Here is a 10,412-nt window from a genome sequence, read left to right as displayed (position 1 = left end):
TGGATGTAGTCCTGTGGAACGGCTTGCCATGCCATTTCCACCTGGCGCCTCAGTTGGACCAGCGTTCGTGCTGGACGTGCAGACCGCGTGAGACGACGCTTCATCCAGTCCCAAACATGCTCAATGGGGGACAGATCCGGAGCTCTTGCTGGCCAGGGTAGTTGACTTACACCTTCTAGAGCACGTTGGGTGGCACGGGATACATGCGGACGTGCATTGTCCTGTTGGAACAGCAAGTTCCCTTGCCGGTCTAGGAATGGTAGAACGATGGGTTCGATGACGGTTTGGATGTACCGTGCACCATTCAGTGTCCCCTCGACGATCACCAGTGGTGTACGGCCAGTGTAGGAGATCGCTCCCACACCATGATGCCGGGTGTTGGCCCTGTGTGCCTCGGTCGTATGCAGTCCTGATTGTGGCGCTCACCTGCACGGCACCAAACACGCATACGACCATCATTGGCACCAAGGCAGAAGCGACTCTCATCGCTGAAGACGACACGTCTCCATTCGTCCCTCCATTCACGCCTGTCGCGACACCACTGGAGGCGGGCTGCACGATGTTGGGGCGTGAGCGGAAGACGGCCTAACGGTGTGTGGGACCGTAGCCTAGCTTCATGGAGACGGTTGCGAATGGTCCTCGCCGATACCCCAGGAGCAACAGTGTCCCTAATTTGCTGGGAAGTGGCGGTGCGGTCCCCTACGGCACTGCGTAGGATCCTACGGTCTTGGCGTGCATCCGTGCGTCGCTGCGGTCCGGTCCCAGGTCGACGGGCACGTGCACCTTCCGCCGACCACTGGCGACAACATCGATGTACTGTGGAGACCTCACGCCCCACGTGTTGAGCAATTCGGCGGTACGTCCACCCGGCCTCCCGCATGCCCACTATACGCCCTCGCTCAAAGTCCGTCAACTGCACATACGGTTCACGTCCACGCTGTCGCGGCATGCTACCAGTGTTAAAGACTGCGATGGAGCTCCGTATGCCACGGCAAAATGGCTGACACTGACGGCGGCGGTGCACAAATGCTGCGCAGCTAGCGCCATTCGACGGCCAATACCGCGGTTCCTGGTGTGTCCGCTGTGCCGTGCGTGTGATCATTGCTTGTACAGCCCTCTCGCAGTGTCCGGAGCAAGTATGGTGGGTCTGACACACCGGTGTCAATGTGTTCTATTTTCCATTTCCAGGAGTGTAGATAACAAGAGATCATCTTTAAGTTATGTAAGGGACAGAGACTGCAGAAATACTTCTGCTTTTGCAATAACGGCTCTCTTAGGAGCACTGTTTCTCATTGCTGTACAAAAAGGAGTGTTACGTCTTCTGCACCACTTGTTAGCAGCAGACACAGTGGCTGGGCCAAAAACTGAGACGGCATAGAGTTTTAGAATTATTTATTGAACTTTCTTTACAATTTCTTCCTCGTCGTCGCTGCCCAGCCCTGCGGATCCCTCCGCCTGGCTGCTGCTGTGTACATTCTCCGACAATGCGCGCAACGCTCACCGCTGATCGCACTCGGGAGCCTCAGGCCACCAGTGCTCCGCTGAAGCCGGGATACCCTGTGGTTGAGACGAACTCGTCGCCACACGGCGCCCCAGTACGGCACGTCCACAGAGCGGCGTCACTGTGAGTTCAGCTGCCGACGCCTGCTGCACCGGCGGCTGGGAAGCCGTCAGTCGCCATGTTCGCGTGGTCCCGTCATGGACGGACCATGCGCCGTGGGGCCGGGTTGCCATGAAGTCCGGGCGTCTTACCCCGGCGGCGCCTGTGACCAAGACCGCGCTGCAGCCGGTCCTGCTGGAAGTTCTCACTGTAGTTAGTCAGCCATGGTGCCGACCCAACTCGGGCCGACCTACAGAGCTGAAGTTGACATCTGGTGGCGAACAGATGACTCCTGCGAACTGGAACAGTCTTCTGGAATCACCACCTACGAAGACTGAACATTCGGACACGGACCACGTCTGTCCTCAGATCCGAACTGCTTCCTAATGGCTTCTGTCTGTTGCTACCTGCGCTCCACCATTTGTATCCGGCAGGAGGACGTTTTTTATCCTCGGTGATAGCTTTTTGTTATTACCCCCACAGTATACTGCAGCGTAACTTAGCGTTCTGGCCTCACTTCCCCTTACTCAGCACTCTCCAGGCTTAGCTCGGCGCTCGGTCTGTGTGCGTCCTTGCGTCAGTTTGTTGGTAGACTGCTGCTGTCTGCAAGGCTATCTGTGCCTGCCTACTTCGCAACGCCTCGGTCGGTGGCGTGCCTCTGTTTTGCCATTCTCCACTGCGTGAAGCAACGCTTACTACATGTGGCCGCAACAGGTCGAAGCACAAACATACTAGGACTGTGAGTATGAAATGGCACAGAAATGGTTATTCTCAGGGGAGCATTTAGCATGAAGCGCTTTTATTGTTGCTTCGGTCACTGAGGTTTGATGATACTTCAATGAGAAAAGAGCGACTTGCAATTGGCAAAGTTGTTGCCACCCGCGAACTACACCCTGCATTTTCGAACAACTGCATAAATAACTACGGCCAGTGGAGTTTACAACCATAGACGATATGCTTGTTCTTTTTCGTGGACGTTGTGGTTTCGTGCAGTACATGCCCAATAAACCTCCCATGTATGGTTTGAAGTTGTAGGCTGTGTGTGATAGCAACACATTTTACGCTTGTAACTTTGAAGTAAACTGAGGCAGACAGAATCCTGGACCATGTCTTGCGTCTAACCAGCCTGTGGATATTGTGAAGAGATTAGTTGAACCAACCAGGGGCAGTTATACGAATGTAATTACGGACAACTACTGTAGCAGTTATCCGTTACGACAGTATCTTCTATAAAATGGGCTAACCTTCACAGGGACACTGAAAAAGAACAAGAATGAAATTTATCCCGAATTTTTGCCAAACAGGTCACGAGAATTTGTGTCTTTTCGGATTTCAAGATGACTTCACCTTGTTTGGTACCTAACGAAAAGTAATGAGGATGTGCTTTTCCTGCCACAAGTGCATGAAACTGGGGAAATAGACACTTCTACAGGAAGGTCTGTTGTAAATGTGGACTGCAATGCAACCAAAGTTAGCGTAGATACTGAAATACTGACGATTACATTCGTACATCCAACTCCACTCAGAGGACAACACAAAGATGGCCCTTGGCCTTGTGTTTCCGCTATCTGGATATTTATGGAATAAATTACCAACTGCTGTTCTTCGTAAATAATCCAGATAAAAGTTCATAAGAAGAACATACTTCTGGCTTTGGCTCTAATGGAAGAAAGGGCTCAACTCTGTACATAACCAAGGGACATCCAAAGATTTCTGTCACCCTATCGATCAATCTCCGTAAATAATGAAGAGGTCGTTACAAGGTGTGGAAGATCCCATCTTTGTGGAGGTAAAAAAATAACGAGTTGTTGATAATTCTTCCGGGTTATATGGCCGTGGTCCATGAAATTCTTCTATTCCTAACGTTTCGTCTAATACTACGTTGGACATCCTCAGAGGTATGGCTGGTCCTGTTGAGTCCTGCCGACTGACGAGTCGGGCGTCGGAGAGCGGCCTAAATACCGAGGAAAGTGGGCGTGGTCTAGCTTGCACATAGTAGCAGAGAGAAATATAGTCAAAGATAAAATGTAACTATCGATAATAGTCCGTCATGGATAAAAATTACTTATCGATCCTGTAACGCCACTGTCCATATCTTGCTTAATTTCAAGGCCTCTTCTTTTCTATCTGCATGTTTATAATTTTCAATAGACTCCATATACAGTCGTGGATAATAGTTCGTGGTAGCACTTAAAACTATAATTTCATAAAATTTAACTACATGGTCACCTGACTGAAGTGCATGTTCCGCAACGGCCGATTCATCTATTTTTCCCAGTATTCACACTTCTTTCCGCAGTACCAATATAGACCTTGCCACAAGTGCACGGAATTTTATACACACCGCTAGATGATAATGGTGGCCTTCTATCTTTAACAGAACGAAGTACATGTCCTATTTTTCTGGTAGGTTTGAATACCGGTTTCACTTTATGTTTCGGCAAAATTTTGCCGATTCGATCTGTAACCTTACTAATGAAAGGTAAAGACACCGTGTTCTTCCATTGTTGTGTACCATTCTTGTCCTTTGGCCTGCTGTTATTAGGTCTTACAACTCTATTAATATCTTTGTTTGAGTACCCATTATTTTCGAAGGCCTGTTTCAGGTGATTCAGTTCCGTATCCAGATGTTCCAGCGTACAAATCCGTTTTGCCCTGTCCACTAATCTTTTGATTACACCTCTCTTTTGTTGTGGGTGATTATTGGAGTTCTTATGTATCTATCAGTGTGTGCGCTCTTCCAAAACACTTTATGTTTTAGACTGCCATCGGTCTGTCTCATGGCTAACATATCGAGAAACGAAATAGCCTGGTCTTTTTCCACTTCAATGGTAAACTGAATTTTAGGGTTTATGCTATTAAGATAATCAAAAAATTCCTCTAAGGCTTTTTTACCGTGTGTCCAAACCACGAATATGTCGTCTACATAACGATACCAACAACATGGTTTCTTATTTGCTTTATTCAACGCTAATTGTTCAGATTTCTCCATGTAAAAATTGGCAATCGCAGGGCTCAACGGGTTACCCACGGCAACACCATCCACTTGCTCATAAAACTCCTCATCCCACTGAAACTGGCTAGATGTGAGACAATGTCTAAACAGAGCGGTCAAATCTTCAGGGAAAACTTACGTTATGTAAACCATAACTTCATTGACCGGAATCATAGTAAACAGAGATACAATATCAAAACTGACCAAAATGTCTTCAGAAGCCAAGGTTAGACCTTCAATTTTCTCAAAAAAAAATGACGTGAATCCCTCACATAGGAATCAGTCTTACCAATGTATGGTTGTAGAACAGTAGCAAGATACCTAGGTATTCGATAAGTAGGGGAATCAATCGCACACATACTGATAGATACTTACATAAAAACTCCAATCATCACCCACAACAAAAACGAAACGTTAGGAATAGAAGAATTCCATGAACCTCGGCCATATAACCCGGAAGAATTATCAACAACAGCGCCATCCGCTCGTGAAAGCCTTCATTGTATGACTACTGTGACTTGCAACAACTGCAAAAGATTCGTTAGCAGACTTCACAGCCACAACATTGTGTCTTGTAATGACTGCAGAGGAACTAAGTGTGTCATTCTTGATATATGTTCCAGACATTTTTTTCTTAATTGTGTGTCTAGTTCTTTATTATGATTATGCAATATTCCCGTTTCTCTTCACTATACATTTTTGCAAGGCTTCCTTTAATAAAGACCTATAATATCACTGAAATATGTAGTTATAGCGATGTTACTTGTAGTTCAAAACCCATTGCGAAAAATTTACCAGAAAACTGAAAATAATGTTCCTCAAATGGTATCTGATGTTAGGCGGCAGTGAGTGCGCACGCTCCCGCTGTCGCAGTTAACTTCAGTGCGCCTGCCGCAGGGCTATACATTTGCTTCCAATCACATTTAGATTACACTTAACCGAGAATAGAAACACCATGCATTATGCCAGTGTAACTGCATGGATGATGGTGCAGATGTAGGTGATAGGAATAACTGACAATCCTAGAAGAACAGTTCTGAATATCGTCCTGTGATATGTCACTGATGGACCACTCCTGCTGCTGCTGAGCTGGACGCTCAAAGTTAGATGAAACGAATCAATTATTCACGTAAATTTCTATTGAATTATTCAGGAGAGCTGAACTGACTCACAGCTAACGTAGTTCAGTGGTTTGTATTGACTTCAAAATATGTCGACAAGACGTGAGTCACTTGGCATTCAAGACAAATGTAGAACATAAGTCGTGAAATTCAGTAATGGTACACAGCTATATCTAAATCCACGACAACCTCCGAAATATGGAACTATCTAAATTGTGATAAAGAATGATAGTTATGAAATAATAAAATTTTCTAACATCTTGCGCCTAACGAACGGCTCGTCCTCGCAGATCATTACAGGCTTACAACGCGGAACTAATGAAAGATAACCGAACGATACAGGTACCCCACACGTAAATTGATTGCTGCACCTTGCCTATTAGCAACCATCTCGAATAAAAAACTGTTCACTGTTGCTGCCATCACGAAGCTACATCTACCTCACAAGCGCCTCAAGGAAAGAAAAGTTTTTCGAATGTATTCGCAAGTACGGTCCATCTAAACGCTAGTTATGTGGTTGTCTTAAGTACGCGGCGGGGGCAACCAGCTTTCACTACACAGTGTCAAAGGGACACAAATCAACGAACCTACACTGCACATCGATAGTGGTTACAAAACGTCTTTGCGAAATATTAGCGAGTTATTGTTAAGAAAACCGCTCAAGAAATGAAAGTGCCGTTCAACAAGCATATTTAAATATTTTTTTATTGAAATTTCAGCAGGATTCGTTCTTGGAAGAGCTGGGCAACATATTACTTCCTGCAACGTAAGTCTCGCGATATAACCGCAACGGTTAAATCAGAGGTATTAGAATTAAGAAGGGGCTTTATGACAGTAGTACTGCCCACTCGCCTTCCCCGAATGGAACAGGGAAGGGGGAAAGAGCTAGCAGTATCAGAGGCACCATCCTCCACTCACCAGAAGGTGGCATAACAAATCAAGGTTTACAGCTGCTTCCTGCGTCAACCTATGGTTGCTATTTCTCATCCTTTTCGGTAATGTTTATTTCGATATTCGGCTATTAAGCTTGAGATTCGTGTTGCTCATATAATCAGTGCATCAGTACAGTAGTGCATTTACGAAATTCCGTACCTTTCCAAAATTGTCAATGAAGTAATCACATTTTTGCATGTTTCTAAGTGATCGTGTTGTGCTATGACAACTAGTTATCTTACAGATTTTACTTGAAAATAACCTGGATTCAAAATAAGGTATGTGCCTATGTAAACAGGATCCGACTTTTATTTGCGTATCATTCGTAACTAAGGCCGCTTGGACATGATTCTTTTCCATATGTAACCTACTTAATAATAAACAAAACTTTATTCTTCATGTAGTAGGAATAACCATTATATTAAAAAGGAACAGTGAACTTCTTCAGAAATGTCTTGATGCAAAAGCAAAATACAGACAAATTTTGTTGAGCGGCACTTTATGAAACAGTTGAATTTATTTTTCCAACTATATAAAACAATTTCCGATATTATTTTATTTCTCAGATTTTATGAACACATAATAATATTGTAACTTTTGTTGGGTCCTTAACATATTACACGCCCTAGTATGATTTTTTGTAAATGAAATGAGCAGTCTAGCTGCTATGAGATTAATACTCTTTACGATTGCTGTTTCGGCTTTCATGCCATTTTCAAGTAACCAGCAAACACAACATGAAGAGTGTTTGTGTGGGCGTACAGCATAGTACGTACACGTCATAGTATGACACTTTGAAAATGAAAGGTCCAGAATAGCTGCAATAAGAATAACACGCTTTACGGCAGCTGTTTCGGCATCATTGCCATTCAGAAGTAATATTTGACAGTTCGCTTAGCGTAAAGTACTCTTTGACATGTATTTGACAGTTCGTTTACTAAGATGCTGTATGTGTACAAAGTATAATTAGTGAAGCAACCGATATTGTTATATTTCATTGACTGGGTTTTGCTGCGAATCATATCTTTGATTTGAGTATGTTTTGTCGTCAAATTTACAATTACTTTTCGTATTCCAGTATGCCAATCTCAAAATCAAATTTACTATGGAAATAGAAACAGGTAGTTCAATAAACTACCCTAACCAAACAATTACCAAATCGGTGATCACCATGCATTTGACATTTGCAGAAAACCTATCCCTACAGACAACATTATAAATGCTATTTCTATTCATCATAAATCACAAATATGCACACTTCCAGTGAGTGATTAATAGATTATTAGCTTTGTCACTAGAAAAGCAGCAATACAAAAAGAACTGGAAATATAGTAACAGAATTACATATAACGACATATGAAGATATTTAACTAGAGAAACCTCAATTAAGCGATGTTCCCATCTGCAATTTACCTAGGACTGATATCAACCAACATAAATGCACAACCAACCGGATTTCGATTCCAATAACCATCTGTTAACAAAACTGCAAAACCAAAATCTTAGAAAATTCCAAACTTGCACTAAAATCACTTGTGATAATTGAAGTATTGTTTACATCGGCCAAACAGGACCAAATTTTAGTATCAAATCTAGAGAATACACCAGAAATAGCGACAGTAAACAAGACAGCTTACATCTAAAAATCAGCACCTCACGAACGAGGAATTTGAAATTCCTTTGCTAATGCCACACAGAATACTGAAAGGACTTACTATGAACATACTTGAAGAAATGGTGCTATACTGGATGATTATAATGAAAGTTAAACTTTCAAATCGATAACACCACTTGTCAGAATGTCAAATTTCAACGGAATATTATCGAACAACGGGAAAAACGCATGACAGAAACAGAAAATAGCGTGAAAATTGATCAGTCGGAGGTGCTGTATGTGTCAGAATACGTAAATGAAAATACCTGTAGGCGCACGACCCTTAAAGTTGGTACAAACACGACGGGTACACGGCTTTTCCTCCTCTCGCGAGTGCGACGCTCGCCATGACAGTCTCAATGCAGGATCGTGCTCTGCTTGAAAAGCTATATTACAAGAGTGATGACTGTACTCAGGTCACTCTGCAGAAGTTCCGGACACTGAAGGGTTTGAAAAAAGGCGGTGGACCGACGACTGCCAGAGTTCTGGAGAAAATGGTACAGAAATACGAAAAGACGAGTGCAACCTGCTAGAGGGAGGAAATGAAACGATTCAACGTCAGTGGAAGCAGTGGTCACAGCAACGCACGAGGAGGCGAGTGGTGGTGTACAAACGTGTAGTGCACGGAGAATGCCCGAACACTGGACATACCCGTTAGCATGGTGCTTAAAATCCTATGAAACATCATTCTCTCCATTACAATCAAAATTACCCATGTGGACAAACTGCTTCCTGTTGACCTGCAAGCAAGAGAGACCTTTGCTTTAGAATTTTTTGCTCCCATGGATGTGGACAATAATTGGTCGTGGAAGATTTTGTTTCCAGGCGAAGATCACTTCCACTTGGCAGGACATGTCAATACACAGAATTGTCAAACATGGGCAACGCAAAATCCACACGCAAATCAACCAGTACCACTTCATCCTGAAAATGTATAGTTCGGGTTTAAGGCATCATCAGGGCCATAATTTTTGTAAGAGACAGGTGCTTGTGGTCCTGTTACCTGTACCGTCACTGGTAAGTGATGTGAGCGTCCTTTGCGCCACCACGTCATTCCAGCTCTCCAACAGCGTGGATGTGAGGATGGGATAATTTTTATGAAAGATAGCGCACCTCCACACATTGCAAATACAGTTAAGTAACTGCTGCAGCACCATTTCGGAAATGTTAGGATTATCAGCCGTCATTTCCCTACAGCCTGGCCGTCCTGATCGCCTGATCTTAATCCGTGTGACTCCTGGCTGTGGGGCTATCTGAAAGATGTTGTGTTCAGTGTTCCGGTTGCAATCTTAGCTGCATTGAAGACAAGCATTGCGCAACACATCCTGAACCTGACCCGGTAACTCTTCGACTGGTTGTGAAGCATGCTGTTTCTCGATTTCAACTTGTTGCAGGAAACGGTGGACAGTATACTGAACATGTTTTGATCCAGTCACACGGAAACTGATAATACGGTTTGATTTTGATTGATGCTTTTTGTGCGGTTTTTGGTCTCAGGACAATTAAAAACCGATGTGATTGATACTTTTGTGCGGTTTTTGGTCTCAGGACAATTAAAAATCTATTTTTCCCATACGATGAGATATGACCTTGCCGTGGTGGATGGGCTTACGTAACTAACAGTATCACACCTGTATGCCCATGCACACTGAGTAGTACAATTTGTTTAAAGTCAAATGTACACCTTAGGCGTTGTTATAAGATTCATTTGTCATTTGCAATAGACCACTATTAAATTATGATGCTTACAGCGCCATCTATTGCTACATTTTGTAACTGTTTATTTTTCTTCTGCTATACGTTTCCCCCCGTCTCCGGTAATATTCCGTTGCAGTTTGACGTCATTGTCACCTGTGGTGTTATTTCTACAGCGGTTTGAAAGTTTAACTTTAATTACAATCACCCAGTATATACATACGAAAGACTATCCATATGAAATTAAAAAGGAACACACAGACTTTACAAATAAATATTAGCAGGGAAACTTCTTTTGACTTACTGGAACACGAAAAAGACTCAGACCAAATATATAATTCGCAGCATAATCAAGTCAGTTAAATATAACACAATCATGTTGTTGTTGTTGTGATCTTCAGTCCTGAGACTGGT

This window comes from Schistocerca serialis, chromosome 5 (genome assembly GCF_023864345.2).
Source record: "Schistocerca serialis cubense isolate TAMUIC-IGC-003099 chromosome 5, iqSchSeri2.2, whole genome shotgun sequence".
Classification (NCBI taxonomy): Eukaryota; Metazoa; Arthropoda; class Insecta; order Orthoptera; family Acrididae; genus Schistocerca; species Schistocerca serialis.
Note: the sequence above shows the minus strand (reverse complement) of the source record.